Below are 16,291 nucleotides of genomic sequence, written 5' to 3' on the forward strand. Positions count from 1 at the left end.
TGTCTATCTTCTTTCTTTCTTTCTTTCTTTCTTTCTTTCTTTCTTTCTTTCTTTCTTTCTTTCTTTCTTTCTTTCTTTCTTTCTTTCTTTCTTTCTTTCTTTCTTCCTTCTTTCTTCCTTCCTTCTTTTCCTTCTTCCTTCCTTCCTTCCTTTCTTTCTTTCTTTCTTTCTTTCTTTCTTTCTTTCTCTCTCTCTCTCTTTCTTTCTTCTCTCTCTCTCTTCTCTCTCTCTCTCTCTCTCTCTCTTTCCCTCTCTCTTTCACCTCTCTCTCTTTCTCTGTTTCCTTCTGTTACCCCTCTTTTCTCTCTTTCTCTCTCTTCCTATCCCTTTCCCCTTCCCTCTCTCCTTCTAAAGCTAGGAGAGGAGACCCACCTGAAACACACAACACACACACACACATACACACACACACACACTTCCAAGTGCCCACCTGAAACAAACAAACACACACACACACACACACTTCCACGCGCCCACCTGAAACAAACACACACACACTTCCAAGCACCTGGTAGCATTGCTCATTGTTCTTCCCGGCCAGTCTCTGGTCCCATGTTGCCCGAAAAAGCTGGCAGGCAAGACTTCTGGGTCCAACAAAGGGCCACGGGTGGGACTTCCTCCCCTCCCACTTTTGGGGCTGGGAAATTCAAGCAATATGTGTGCTACAGCCTCGGCCCTCCCACTGCTGACAGCTCTGAGCTAGGCAGCTTGGGTTTGGCTTTCCTGACTGCCTGAAACCTTACCTTCCTCCTGTGGCTGGCTGCCAGGGAAGGCAAGCCAGGGCCGAGCCATTGTGGTCACTGGGCTCCCTCCCAGCCCACATCTCGCCCTTATCATGAGATACCTGTAGCCGCTGCATGTTTTTATCTGTGCAGCTGGACTCCAAAAAAAGTCGCACCAAAAAAAAAGACGTGGTGGCTATACTGACCTCCAGCTTTGCTCCGCTTCTCCAATGTGCTGTCACAGCCGTGTTCTATGCGCCAACCACGCAGGTCCACCCCATTGAGCCTGCTGCACCAGAGGGACTTGCCCAAGCAAGTCCGAGCGGAGTGATGCAGCACTCTGAAAGAAGTGGCTAGAGATGGAAAAAGGGTCTCCTCCAGCCGCCCCTTTTTCAGCGCAACTGGCCAGCTGCTCTCCTCCTTCTCTGCCTGTTTGTTCTGTATGGCCGAGGAGGAAGAGAGCAGCTGGCTGGTTGGGGGAGGCTTCTTGCACTGCGAAAGAGGCAGCTGGAGATCGAAAAAGAGTGTCCTCCAGCCACCCCTTTTTCAGCGCAACTGGCTGGCTGCTCTCCTCCTTCTCTGCCTGTTTGTTCTATATGGCCGAGGAGGAGAGCAGCCGGCCAGTTGGAGGAGGATTCTTGCACTGAAAAAGGGGCGGCTGGACATGTGGCCACCTGCTGGCTGGCTGGGCCGGGCTGGAAGAGGCGCGTCTGCTGGGAGAAGTGCTCTGGGAGGGCGGGCAGGCAGGCAAATGTCCTGGGACAGCTGCACATGTGCACTGCATGTGTAGCAGCTGCACACACAGTACACATGTGCAGCAGCCACAGGACATCCACCCGAGCTGCACTGCGGCTGCCACGTAGGGAAAGCTAGGAGTGCGACCGGGGCAAGTGAGCGACCAGGAGACCGGGTTGGGAGCGTGGCCAGCCAGGGGTCTTCACTGGTTAGGCAACGCTCACCAAATCACTGCTACCGATTCTCCTGAACCGTTGCGAACTGGTTGAATATCACCTCTGGGCAACAGTGGAGAAAATAAGAGAGAAGGCCTATGCTGGAGGGCTCAATTGGAGCAAATTAAATTGAAGGACTATGTTGAAGGTGAGAATGGGAGTGACCAGATTAAAAGACTGTATTAGAAGTTGGAATTATACAAATACGAGAGAAGAAAGTACAGCAACCTAGGGTGAAGGATTAAATTAGAGAATAGTGCTAGAATGAAAAAAGAAAAAGAAAGAAAATCTTGTTGAAAGTATGGGAGAAATAGGAGATTGAGGTGGAAGATTGGATGGATGATGGGGAAGTGAGTGGAGAGATGAGGAGAGGATTCTGAATATGAAGAACACCTAAAGTGGAAAGAGATTACCCTGATTGGCAGGTGGGGAGTTACCTGACTTGTATTTAAGGGCAATAGGCTGAATTTGGTCTGTAGTGAATGACTTGCTCTGAGAGGGGTAAATGCTGATGTCTTTGAAGAAGGTATTAATGTGTCTCCTCAAGAAACTGTCTAAAGATTTAACTCTACTGGTCAACTCTTGCATTGTGTCCAATCTTTTGTTTTTGGAAGGTTGTTGAGAAGGTTGTTGGCAACCTAATTCTTTACAATCAGCGTTCAAGCAGTAGCGTGGGATAGAAAGTGCATTGATTGTTCTTGTTTTCAAAACAATTGAGCCCAAAGTTTCTGTTGCTAAGTGAGACATTTGTTAGTGATAGTTTTGATCCACTTTACAGCCTTTCTTGTCACAGTTGTTCAGTGAATCACGGTAGTTGTTAAGTTAGTGAGACAGTTAAGTGAATTCCCCAATGACTTTGCTTATCAGAAAGTTACAAGATGTGATCACAGGACCCCGGGACACTGCAACCATCATAAATATGAGTCATTTGCCAAGGACTTCAATTTTGATCATGTGACCATGGGGATGCTGCAATGGTTATGTGAAAAAGGTCATAAGTTACTTTTTTCAGTTACTGTTGTAACTTTGAACATTCACTAAATGAACTATTGTAAGTAGAGAACTACCTGTACTTTTTCTAAAAAATTTTTTGTCACAGTTAGGATGATGTTGATTTGTAGCTGATGTCATGAAGTTTGGTTGAATCATGTTTCAGTATTCATAATATATTTACATCCAAAATGGTTATCACACATATCTCATAAATTTACTCACATTTGTGATAATGAAATCTTAATATTAAATGATATGAATGCATAAGCGGATGTAATAATAACTATAAATATAAGGCTTTTTTGTCTTAAAAGAATTGTTTTAAATATTGAAGTAGATTCATTATGCAGTTAATGGCTTGGTTCATACATTGTGCTAAACTAGAATGAGTTGTTATTTTGGTTTAATATGATGTGTTTAATATGATGTGTGAATTCAGCATTAAAGTAGCACATTGTTTCTTGTTCAACAAGTCATGTTTAAAAGTTTTATTTAGTGATATTAATGATCTAATTGCTTTAGAAAAAAACTGGTTCATGTTTAGTATTAGCTTCACAGCAGTGTTATTTGTATGTTTGTCACTCAGATTTTATGCCTTTCAAATTATTTGTGAGGATATCTATTTAAGCCATCACTTCGCTTTATTTTTTGGAAGGTTTCCTATGTGTGGTCTGTCACTGGCTCCATCTTTATGCATCTTGAGAATCAATAGTACATTAAGGAGACTGACATGAGGTGAGAGGGAAAGCACATAAATAATGAATAACAACCTTAATTGCTAATCTTTCATTCCTGTTTGGGGAAATGTAAATTTCATTGAATAGCTATATGTTTTATATTCAGTATAGCCCAAAATTATTATAACTAGTAATCTTGAATTATATATAGTATAGATTAGAACCCATTTCTCTTTTAACTAGAGAAGTAGATGCCATTAAAATGGCATTGGATGTCATACACATTAAAGCCTGATTTTCTTGAGGAAAAATTACAAATAAAGAAGTTGATGAAACAGCTTTATTAAGTGGATTATTTTCATCTCAATTCAGTATCTGTGTTCAAAGCAACAGCTACATTTTTACAATCTTCCAAAACCTAAAAACCCAAAACTTACTTAGCCTTCGCTGGCCCAGTACAAACTGATCCTTATATTTTCATTTAAACCATGATATCAGGTATATGTTTTTGTTGTTTTTTTGTAAATAAATTCTATGGTAGTAGTGGTTGTTGGCAAGCTAAAACCCAAGTTAAAAAAAGGTATTTTGAAATTGCACGGGATAGCTTTAATCGTATTTGTTAGAATTATGCACAGTCTGGACATTCATGAAAAAGGTGACTGGAAAACAGTCATGAAATTTTTCCTTAGAAAAGACACTTTTTAAATTATCAGCGAAGGATGATCAATGAACTTTAATTCTGCTTATGTTTTTTATTAGCTTGCCGTGATTTCATGTGCTACGTATCAGTACAAACCTGCATAAGCAATAATACTTTATTGGCTCACTAACATGACTACACAAGATGCAGTTGACTTTTTCAAAGTTGACCTGTTCCATGTCATCTTGAGTGATTCCACTTAATATTACTTTACATTTTCTCTGTAATGTTTTTCTCTGATGAATAGCTGTGTAGAATCAGCACAGGAAGAGCAAAAGTCCTTGGCAATACCAGCTCAGTTGCATCTGCAGATGAGGATTTAAAATTCTATGCAGCAGACAGTACCTCCAGCAGGCGAGTAAAAGGTTACTGCATTATTTGCTTGTTTGCATGCAGAATCTTTTTATACAAAAGGCTTTTTTTATTTAATTTGCACTGGCTGCTTGCATTTAAATATTACTAGAAAATGAATTAATAAAAATGTGAATATCAAAAGGGCAGAGCAAGGTTGAAGGAAGAAGCAATCCTGGCACAATATAGCTGTAACTAGTCTCTGTTGAGGGGAGGAGGCAGAACAAATATAGCTTTTGATGCAGTGTGAAAACAAGAAGTTTTGCTTAAATATGTGTCTTAAGCTGCTGTCCTGCCCCTTGCTTATTAAATTACCTGATGACTAAGATTTTGTAGGTAGCTGCTAACAGTGCTATCAGTGTAAATGACAATTATTTCAAGTGGGATTATACTGTAATTGGGTTGAGCATCTTTGTTAATGTGAGTGTGCTTGGCAAATGCTTTAATCTATGCTGCATTAAACGAAATAAATGCATTGCTTTTAAAAGCTGAAGGACAGTATGCCATCTTTTAGTATATAGGGTTTTTCCACTTAGTACTGCTTCAAGTTTTCTGTATGCATTTATTTTACATTGCAATTCACTTAAGTTAAATTTGAAAAATTATTGTTATTTAGGCCACTTTTTAAATATTTTATCCACGCTTTTATATACATTTTGTTTTTATTTACTTTTCTTTCCAACTTAAATGAAATAGTTTGCAAGCAGATGTCTAAGTTGGCATTGCATAACAATACAATATTTTCTTTGAAAGGATTTTGTTTTTAATTACTTTGGGTTTTCTTTAGATGAAATTTGTTTCCCTCTTTGTTATTGTGTTGTCTTGCATTGTTGTCTCTTTGTTCAGCTTTATGTTTAGAAAATAGCTTTTTACTTTTTAATTCAAGTACAGTTATATTTGTAACAAAGACAGAACTTCAAAGTTTTAACAGAGCAAAAAAAAAAAAATCACTCTAAGTGTAATTTATAGATACCCTATCTATTAAACACTTTAAATGGCAGTTCTTGCAAATCATATTTCAATTGTAATTTAAATTGCTCACGGTTTCTACTCCTACCAATGCCAAATAATTTTTCCCCCCGGTATTAGGCGGATCTTTCATAGTGAATATGGGACAGAACAGGGCGTGGTTATTTTCTGTTGGCTGCTAAAGGACTGAGCTTTCAGAGCGGGAATAACTTGGACAGAGAATGTCATTGCAGACATAAAGCTACAAAACAACAAACTACTTAGTGCATAGTGTCTGTTACTTTAGTTAATAGCTCTTTTACAAAGCAGTAGACATTATCAAAATTGCTTTTCTCATGGAAGTGTAGTAGTAAAAGGCACTTTAAAATTGCAAGCTTTGCTTAGCTTAGAGAGAGTGGATCAGCTTTAGAGAACCACTTTTTAAATTTTTTTGCAGTATTAATTTTTGCCAGAAAGCTGCAGAATGAGGCAGTCAGCCAATTTTGGTTGTTTATGGGCCAGTACCAGTACTGATTTCTTAAGGAATGAATTCATCTGATGAGCAAGTCAATGTGTGGCTGTGGCTGCAGCATTATTTCTTCTTTAATGAAGAGGCTGGGCCGTTTGACCTGCTGCTCGGAACTCCTATCTTGCAGCCATACATCAGACCAGTTGCAGAGATTATCCATCAAATATCCTAATCCGCCAAAGAAGGTAATTATTTAGATTTATTTAAAATATTTCCTTTAATATGAATACAATGTTGAGCTAAATATAAGCCACATTTTAAAGTGCCTTTAGGTTTCTTGACCTTGCAGCAGCTATATAATATGCTTTTGCTATCTCTAGGTTGTGTAGCAAAAGAAATGTGCTGCAGTAATTGATTTTATAATGGAATCAGGTGATTTACTAGCTTCCCTGATAACCACTTGCTTGCTCTGAATTGTGGAATACTTTAAGAACATCCTGAAGTAAAGTATGAAGTTGCTGTAAGAGGGTTAGACATGCTGGAATGTCTCATTTGAATTAAAATTGGTTAATTTCTTTCTATTGCGGTTCTCCTATATGTGCATTATATTCTTTAGAACTTGGGTTCTAGTTTTAAAAATACAATTTGTAGAATTTAGTCTATGTTTTTGTAAATATATATTTATGATGCCAGTTTTAACAATATCCTTAGGCAACAAGAAAGATCAATGTCTTTGACCATCTGTGGTTTAAAATAAAACTGTGGCTTTGCAAGGTTGTTGGGTTTCAGATGCCTTCTATTACTGACTATAGCCAAGATAGTCAGGGCAGTTGGCATATTCTCTTCAGTCCTAAGTGTGTGATTCCCAATTTTATGTCTTGTTTAAAATATGGTATAATTTACATTTATTCTGTTTTTTTAATCAATGAATAAATTAACTTATTAACACAATTAAATGTTGTGACTTGCAATTTAAGTTAGTATCTAGGTACTAAATAAGTATTATTGATAAATTTAACAAAGCATACATACATATTTTGCTGTTTTATTTGTTTTTTTAATGTTGCTATTCTACACTTTGATATGTGGGAGATCTGAAAACCACCTGATTCAAAAACCAATGGAAGCCACATAAATGCAATCCTTGAGTAAATAGGCAGATATTACTAAAATAGCACAAATGCCCCATGGAGTGTTTTGGTTTTTTTCTTTTGTACAGTGTCTCCAATCTTCTCTCAGTATCTGAATATATTTGCCATTTTTATAGTTCTTTAAGAATCAACATATCATATCTAATGTGTCTCTAAGCTAGATTAATAATTATTATTACTCTGTCATAGATAGATATAGCCATGTGGAAGGAGAAAACTTGATTGGCTTGAATCCATATTGACATAATGGCTTAAGTCACATCAAGGAATCCACCTGTAAGGATGAGTATATTATTTTGTATATGTGCATGTGTACACACATTGGTAAACAGCATTATTTTATATTAACAGTTCAGCTGATGTGGCTGTGTTTTTGTACACACATTCATAATACAGTTCAGAATTTTGAAATAAAGAGAAAAAGGTGCTTAAACATAGCAATTGTCTGCAAATTCCTGAAAATATACATACATTTTCTTATGTTCACATGGGATTTGTGCTACTTTGTATCACTAATGTTGTTATTCTGAACTATTTTTAATTTCTTTGGAAGTATGGAGGAAATTCTTAACTATTAGGAAGCATAGGTAGTCCTTGACTTACAGCAGTAAGTTTAGTGACCAAAGTTACAACAGCACTGAAAAAAGTGAGTTACAAAAAGTGAGTGAAAAAAGTTACAGTATGACTGTTTTTCACACAGCACCCTCATGGTCACATGATCAAAATTCAGATGCTTGGCAACTGACTCATATTTATGACAAGGTCATGTGATCACCTTTTGCGACTTTCTGACAAGCAAAGTCAATAAGGAAGTAAGGTTCATTTAACAATCATGTTAGTAACTTAACTATAGTGATTCACTTAACTGTGGCAAGAAAGGACGTAAAATGGAACAAAATTCACTTAATATATGTTTTGCTTAGCAGCAGGAATTTTGGGCTCAATTGTGATTGTAAGTTGAGGATTACCAATAGCAACTTTGAGATGAAGAGATTTTGTATAGTACATACTGCAGTGCCATTTATTATCAGATTGTGAATTTCAGTCAGATGTATTATGATTAGCACCATGGCCTCCTAAGGTTTTTCTAAAACACCCTATTTAGATATTGAGGTTTTAATTTATTTAATCTACTTTATTTTAGTGATCAAATAACTAATAGGTTCCACCGAATTTGTATATTCTAAAAAAATAGAAAAAAGTTAAAAGTAAATGAGAGTAGCTATTCATGGGAAAATATGACTTAATAGATAAGTTCCTCTTTCTTCAGTTCTAAAGAAATTTTTTTTCCTGTACATTACCATTGTAAAACTTTGGGTTCAAAAATATATTTAAGCCTCAGAGTTGGAAAGGACCTAAAGATCAAATCCAATCCCCTGCACACTACAGGATTCACTACTGTGCCATCTAAAATAACTATCTAGCCTGCTTGTAATCCTCCAGTGAAGGGGAAGAAATCACTCTGTCAGCCTATTCCACTGACTGATAGTATTTATTGTTAACAGGTTTTTCTCAATATCTCATTTGTACAGGTTTTCTTAATATCTAATCTACACCCTGAAAATATATCTTGTTAGTTCTAATCTTACCCTCTGGAGCAGGTGACAATAGGTGACCATCTACAATATGACACCTTTCAGTTTTCTGAAGGTAGCTTTTTCTCTCTTCTTTGTCAAAAATTTTAGTAAGTTTGATTGCTTACCTCTCTTCTACAAACTGTGAAAGGACACTTTTTAGCAGTAGCATGTATTGCAGTGGTATTGCATTTGGTATAACACTATTGAGTCTTATGATGTAGATTCCTGAGAATCCTTATTTTGATGTGTTTTCATAGTGACCGATAGGAAAATGCTCCCCAAATTATTTGGGGTTTTATCCTTTTTCTAAACACATGTCTTGTCTAAATATCATGCTTACTTTGAATGCTGGAATTTTAGTTGCGGATACTTAACAGTAGCCAGGCCACTATGAATAAGATCATTAAATCAGAATAAAAGAATTGAAATGCAGTTAGCTTACATAAACAATACCTGGATGGCAAAATAGGAGATCCCAGAGATAGAGGAAACCTACTGAGTTTCAGATTCTTTATTGAAAGAATCAATAAGAGAACCTAGCTATCAGATCTTTATTTTTGTATTTTTTGATGTTTGTGCTTTGTAACTTGAATATTTCATAGTGTTATATCTGTACCAGAAGGTGATCTGAACTGTCTACAGTATTCCTGTCTTCAGACTGCTCAAAGTAAATGTATACCAGATGGTGGTTTCCACAATTTTGGAATTAAAACTGCCATAAAGCCATATAACGGTGGTTCAAAACATCTGGAGGGCATTGGATTAAACCACATATCAATTATTTGTTAAAATTATTTGTTCTAATGGGTGTGTTTGTCTAATTCCTTCAAATTATATATAAAATAGCATAATATAATTACACAGATGGCATAGATATTAACATTTTGTCTTAATGGCTTCAAGTTTTTCTTTTTGTGGGGCGGGTTAGTATATTTTTAAGGCATCACACTACTTTTCTTCCTCTTCAAACCTATCAATCCCTGGAGCATGAATTGAAATACCTTCTAAACACCAGTATAATAATTACAATATTTTATTTCAACTGCATTTTAAAAAGAACTATTGTTTACAATATACTTCAGAAAACATTGTCCTGAGAACAGACTATAGTTAGATAATTGTAAATGAATGCATCAACAAGATGGCTAAATGTAGTGAGTAAAGGCAAGTTTTCTGACAACATGCAACTTTTTATGCTAGTTGAACAATGTATGATGGCTCACATGTTTAGTATGCTTTCTGTAAGAGGACACATTCACTTCATTGTCAGGGCCAATCTTCATCAAGTTCTGAAGTTCCAGAGTCACATTTGAATCACATTTGCATGTAACTTATATCTTACTGTAACTATATTGGCAGTGAAACACAGGTGAAATAAAGTATAATGAAAAACAAATGTGTTTGCATTTTTGAAAATGGTAGAGAATAGGACTAAAGGAAATTGGGATTGGGATAAACCCTAAAGGAAAATAATGCTTTGTGACGGAATATTCATTTTCCTGTAACAACATAGAAAGGAGTAGTTCATGCCTAAGGCAGGATTAGAATTCAGTCTCCAGATCAGCACCTTAACCAATACACCAAACTGGCTCTCCTTTTACATTCAGTCCTGACCTTTACTAATAATTGGCTTCTTCCTTTTCACTGTTTCTCCTCTTACAAACACATTCTTTAGCTTCAGTCTCTGCTGAAATGGCCCTTTTATAAGTAGGGCACGATAATTATTGTCCTCTAGTGTTATTGCTTTCCTATCATAATGTAGAATGGAAAAGTTGGTTGTCTCACAATTATGAAGTATGTTGTTCTAGGTTTTTTTCCCTGCATTACCTTGTGTCCCAATATATGAAGACCCAACACTGAATCTGCTAGGAAGCGTCTACTGATGTGGCGCAATTAAAACTAAAAACTATTCAGACTATTTTGTTTCTTTTATTTGTCCATGGTTAACTCTATTCTATATGGTTCTTCAGTATTCAGAAGGATCTATTTAAAACTTATATACCAAGCTGCTCAGTCAGAAAAATTCCCTGAGTGATCTTTGTAACAAAAGAAAAACCCTGTCCTCAGAATTTCAGTCTGGAAATATGCTCTATACATTGATTTTATGATGGGAGAAAGATCCCTAATAGCCTGCTCTAATGGCAGTGATTTACTTCCAATATCAAAATGAAATAGCACCCAAGAAATAGCATGATAAGCAAGTTTTTTGTCCCAAAAGCAGCTGTGTGATATATTGAGGAATCTTGGCCTTTTTGGAATCTCCTGAAAACAACTTGAGGGGAAGAAGAATCCGTTCTAGAAAAAAATATTATTAGATTGAAAAAAAAAGACTACCTTTAGGGACACTGCAACAATTTTTAGTGAAACGAGCAAGCATTCTTCACTAGAAAGCACGTACACAAAAAAGATATAGATATGAAAATAAACTAGAAATTAGATTTATATTAACAAATAGTTTGTTTCTACTTCTATTTTACATGTACAGTATATTTAGTAGCTGAAATATGTAACCATTGCTAAAATACATTCTTGCATGTATTGAAAAAGTGAAATGTGAAATTATAGAATGATTATTTTAAGCCAAGAGGTGGATCACTTAAGACTTTCACTTCATATCAGCACAATTCTTTGTTTCTTTTGCCATAAAAATGTTACATGTATGTATGTATGTATGTATGTATGTGTGTGTGTGTGTGAGAGAGAGAGAGAGAGAGAGAGAGAGAGAGAGAGAGAGAGAGAGAGAGGGAGGGAGAGAGAGAATAAGTTTTTCCATGCTACTTGTGAATTCTGGATTCCTCTTTTAAAGCCTGCATAAATGTGCATTTACATTATATATTATAATAAAAAGGAAACTGTTCTGGAAGTTAAACAGTTGTATGGTGGCAGGAAATCTTATTTATAAGAAATAAAATTGTTTTAGTTATGTTAATGGTTGAATATATTCTTGGCCTCATTTCATTTCATTCATCTGGAAAGTTTAAATCTCATTACATTAATAGATTAAATTGGTGGCATTTATGACTGTTCTTTTCTTTGGAGTGCATATATCAATTTACCTTGAAACAGAAAGTAATCTAATTAGTTCTGTGAGGCATCTATATTGCTGCTTCAGCTGTTACTAAATATAAAGATGATGTACAGTTAGAAGAATAATTTTTAGGTAACAGATAACAGATAATCAGAGTTGGAAGGGACCTTGTAGGTCATCTAGTCCAATCCCGCGCCCAAGCAGGAGACTCTACACCATTTCTGACAAATGGCAGTCCAGTCTCTTCTTGAAAGTCTCAAGTGATGCGCTCCCACAACTTCTGAGGGCAAGCTGTTCCATTGGTTGATTGTTCTCACTGTCAGAAAGTTTCTCCTTATTTCCAGGTTGAATCTCTCCTTGTTCAGTTTCCATCCATTATTCCTCATCTGGCCTACAGGTGCTTTAGAAAATAGCTTGACCCCTTCCTCTCTGTGGCAGCCCCTCAAATATTGGAAGACCGCTATCATGTCTCCCCTGGTCCTTCTCTTTACGAGACTAGCCAAGCCCAGTTCCTGCAACCGTTCGTTATATGTTTTAGCCTCCAGTCCCCTAATCTTCCTGGTTGCTCTTCGCTGTACTTTTTGTAGAGTCTCAACATCTTTTTTATAATGTGGTGAACAAAACTGGATGCAGTACTCCAGGTGTGGTCTTACTAAGGCTTTATAGAGTGGTATTAGTACTTCCCTTGATCTTGATTGTATCCCTCTGTTAATACAATTTAGGATTGCATTAGCTTTGTTGGCTGCTGCTGCACACTGCTGGCTCATATTTAGCTGGTTGTCCACTAAGACTCCAAGATCCCTCTCACAGTTACTGCTATTGAGCCTGGTTTCACCCAGTCTATATGTGTACTTTTGGTTTTTCTTGCCTAAGTGTAGGACTTTACTTTTCTCTACACTGAATTTCATTTTGTTAGATATGGCCCAGTGTTCAAGTCTGTCAAGATCCATCTGGATCTTGAGCCTATCTTCTTGGCTGTTAGCTATTCCTACCAGCTTAGTATCATCTGCAAATTTGGAAAGTTCCCCTTCTGTTCGCTCATCTAAGTCGTTAACGAAGATATTGAAGAGTACTGGGCCTAAGACGGAACCTTGTGGCACCTCACGGCTTACTTCCCTCCATGTAGACTTAGACCCATTAAGGATTATTCATTGAGTACGGTTTGCCAGCCAGTTGCGAGTCCATCTAGTGGTGGTGCTATCTATTCCACTTTTTTCTAGCTTACTAAGAAGTAGGTTGTGGTCTACTTTGTCGAATGCCTTGCTGAAATCTAAATATATTATATCCACAGTATTTTGCTGGTCTACTAATTTAGTCACTGTGTTCAAGAATGAAATAAGATTGGTTTGGCATGATCTCTTCTTAACAAACCCATGCTGACTGCTAGTTATTACTTTACTTGTTTCTAGATGTTGGCAGATCTGTTTTTTTTATTATCTTTTCCAGTATCTTCCCGGGTATTGATGTTAGGCTGATTGGTCTATAGTTTCCTGGGTCTGTTTCCCCCCCCTTTTTTTAAGATGGGAACCACATCAGCTCTTTTCCAGTCCTCTGGTAGTTCTGCGGTGCTCCAGGATTTTTGAAAGATATGGTGCAGTGGTTCTGAGGTGACCTCCTTTAAAATTCTGGGATGTAATCCATCAGGCCCCGGTGATTTGTTCTTTACCATAGCTCTATGGTAATAATATACTTTACATTTTGGTCCCAGTAATTTTATCTTTTATCACTTTTCTACACTGCCCAATTTTTCTTTAAAAAATGCTATATTTATCGTATTCACTTACCTCATCTTAGTCTTCTTATTAAAAGAATTTTGATTCCTATATACTTTTTTTTGGTTAACTGTTAACCTTTATTCTGTGATTTGGCCATTAATATTAAATATTTGATTCATGGAGGAAAGAAATTAGCAAATGAAATACAGGAAGCTAGAATATAAATTAATCTACATGTCTTTTTTTGCTGACCCTTTTATTTGGAATTTTAAAATGCATTAAAGGGTATAAAGTACATATATAAGTTCTGTATTAAAGATGAATCCTGACATCAAATAACACTATTAATCTCTAGGAAGGTGGGATCAGCCTTTAAAGAGAAGGTAGGATAACTAATTTGGGAGAAAAGTAGAAACAATCCTGTGATGTTTACTGCTGGATAAATGAATGGAAAGAATGAAATAGTGACATCTTAATTAAAAAGAATTGCCTTCTGGAATGTCCAGTCAGACTAGCAGAGTTTTGTTTTGATTCTATTCTATTCACATAATTGTAATTAATATTTTTTAGTACATGACAGAACAAATGGTGTGTGTGTGTGTGTGTGTGTGTGTGTGTGTGTATGTATGTATGTATATGTATATGTATGTATGTATGTATGTAAGTATGTGTATGTATGCATGTATATATCTATATATCTATATATCTATATATCTATATCTATATCTATATCTATATCTATATCTATATCTATATCTATATCTATCTATCTATCTATCTATCTATCTATCTATCTATCTATATATATATATATATCTATATATATATATATATATATATATCTCCTGATATCCGTCACATCACAGCCACCCGCTCAGGATATCACATCACGGAACTCAGGAGGTTACACCACAAAACCTCAGGATGTTACAACACAGCCAACAACCCAGGAGATTAGAGCACAAGACCCAGGATGTCACAACAATAGAACTCAGAAGGTCATCACACAGCCCATTACCCAGGTCATTACAACCCAGGAGGCTGATAGACACACAGTCAATACCTCAGCCACACATGTTCTTACGAAAAAGCCAGCCAATCTGCAAACATCAACTCCATCAACCAATCAAGAAATGACAACACAGCCAACTTCCCCACCAGTATTTATAGAGAGATGGCAGCTCTGATCACGCTTTGCTTGCACAACCATGAAGCCGAAAGCACCAGCCTGAAGATGGCAAGTGGGACCTCACCAAGATACTCTCAATCTTACACAGGAAAAGACCCGAACACGCCAAGACCTGCATATATATATATATATATATATATATATATATATTTTATTAATATATTTTGCAGATATATATATATATATATATATTTAATTTGGTATAGAGTCAGCTTTGTTCGGGTATTTTCCCACGTCATTATAGTTGTGCTTTTAAAGCTGTAGCGACGTTTCGGCAGAATCTCATCTGCCATGATCAGGCTTGTGATGATGGCAGATGATGGTCACAAGCCTGATGATGGCAGATGAGATTCTGCCGAAACGTTGCTACAACTTTAAAAGCAGAACTGTAATGACGTGGGAAAATACCCGAACAAAGCTGAATACCATATATATACTTTGTCTCTCTCTCTCTCTCTGTGTGTGTATTTTAATTAATTAATTTCAGTTCTATGTATACAGTACATCCTTTTACAAAGCATGAAATAATAGTTTAAAAATCTCATTTATCTAAGAACTTTAGTGGATTCTAGTTATATTGGTTATCTAGTACCTTAGTATAATTAGTAGTACTGCTTTAATATATGTAATAGTGCCTGGATAGTGTAGTGATTAGAGTGTTACCTTTGATGGAGGAGACCGGTCGTGGTGGTCAAAATCACTGCTGGTACCTAACTTACCAGTAGGGGTGTTAGGAGTCAGTTTAATGTCAGGGTTCCAAGTAATAAATCCATATCAAGCAAATCTCCATGGCAAGCAGATTCCTCAAAGAATTGCTTTATTGGAAATATCATATTGGCACAGATCTGGTGAAAACCAACTCTGAAGACTCCCACAGTTTTCATCTAATTAGAAGTAAAAGTTTTTCTACTTTCTCAAAACAATCAGTCATATGGTCCAATCTGGGTATGGTATGGCAACCGGGTAGCATCACTCCGCCTTCCTCTGACCAGGTGTGAGAATGTTCTTAGTTTTCAAGAGAAAATACTTTGTTTTGGTTACAGAATCCCCCTCCCTGTCCCTCAGTTGTAGTGTGGCAACACCGAAGCAGTCAAAATTGGCTTCAGTCAGGTCAGCTTCAGGATTGACAAGGGGCCTTTGCGCAAAGCCCCCCTAATGCTTCACCTGCGCACCTCAAAATATGATGCATGAACTAGGAAAGTCATGAGTGGGAGAGGATATGGAAAGTGAAAACGAAAGTGGTCCCTGTGGTAGTAGGATCACTCATGATTGAGACTCCTAAATTGAGAGGCTTCAGGTAGAAGACCTGAGATTGAGGAAGACACAGACCATAAGGGTGGAAAGGGCATTTTTGTGTGTGTGCGCGCGTGCGTGTGTGTATAGGGCACCCTGCGGGCAGCTACACCTCGCCACCAGCCACTCCTAACGGCCAATCATGCGGAGCGCGGAGGACTGACTACCCCTGCCAAGCGCCTTTGCTGCAGACCCGGGTCAGCGGGCGGGCGGCGGGGACTTTTGGAAACTTGCAGAGCCCGAGGCTGGAGCACCAAGGGTAGCAGCAGCAGAGACGCTTGCTTGGCTCTTCTCACACCCATCCAGCCAGTCGGGATTAAACCAAAACGCAGTGCGCAACGCTCCCAGGTACCCCAAAATGTTTTTTTCCCCTGTTGTTATGGGGATGGGGGAAAAGCAGGAGCGACTCAGACACTGTTGTTGGAGACAGCGCTGGCGAGAGAGGCGCCAGCACTGGTGGGAACCATGGAAGCTACGGAGGCCTGAGGAGCAGCTGAAATGCTGCTGGCGGACATCCACACCGATGCT

At 37.4% G+C, this 16,291-nt stretch overlaps 1 protein-coding gene across 2 annotated transcripts in view; it reads left to right on the forward strand.

The window, feature by feature from the left end:
* The window catches only part of FBXW7 (F-box and WD repeat domain containing 7), a 122,433-nt gene that overhangs the window by 22,307 nt on the left and 83,835 nt on the right, over positions 1-16,291 (forward strand). Inside the window, exons 1-2 of one of the 2 annotated variants that reach the window (XM_087963026.1) lie at positions 3,326-3,400; positions 4,290-4,396. The exons of the other annotated variant lie outside the window; for it this stretch is intronic. The gene's annotated coding sequence lies outside the window, so the exon portion shown is untranslated. Of the gene's footprint in view, positions 1-3,325; positions 3,401-4,289; positions 4,397-16,291 lie in introns of those variants that run through there. 2 annotated transcript variants of the gene reach the window in all.

Source organism: Notechis scutatus, chromosome 4 (genome assembly GCF_049901735.1).
Source record: "Notechis scutatus isolate UNSWTSFEM ecotype Mainland chromosome 4, rNotScu1.2, whole genome shotgun sequence".
In the NCBI taxonomy this organism is placed as follows: domain Eukaryota; kingdom Metazoa; phylum Chordata; class Lepidosauria; order Squamata; family Elapidae; genus Notechis; species Notechis scutatus.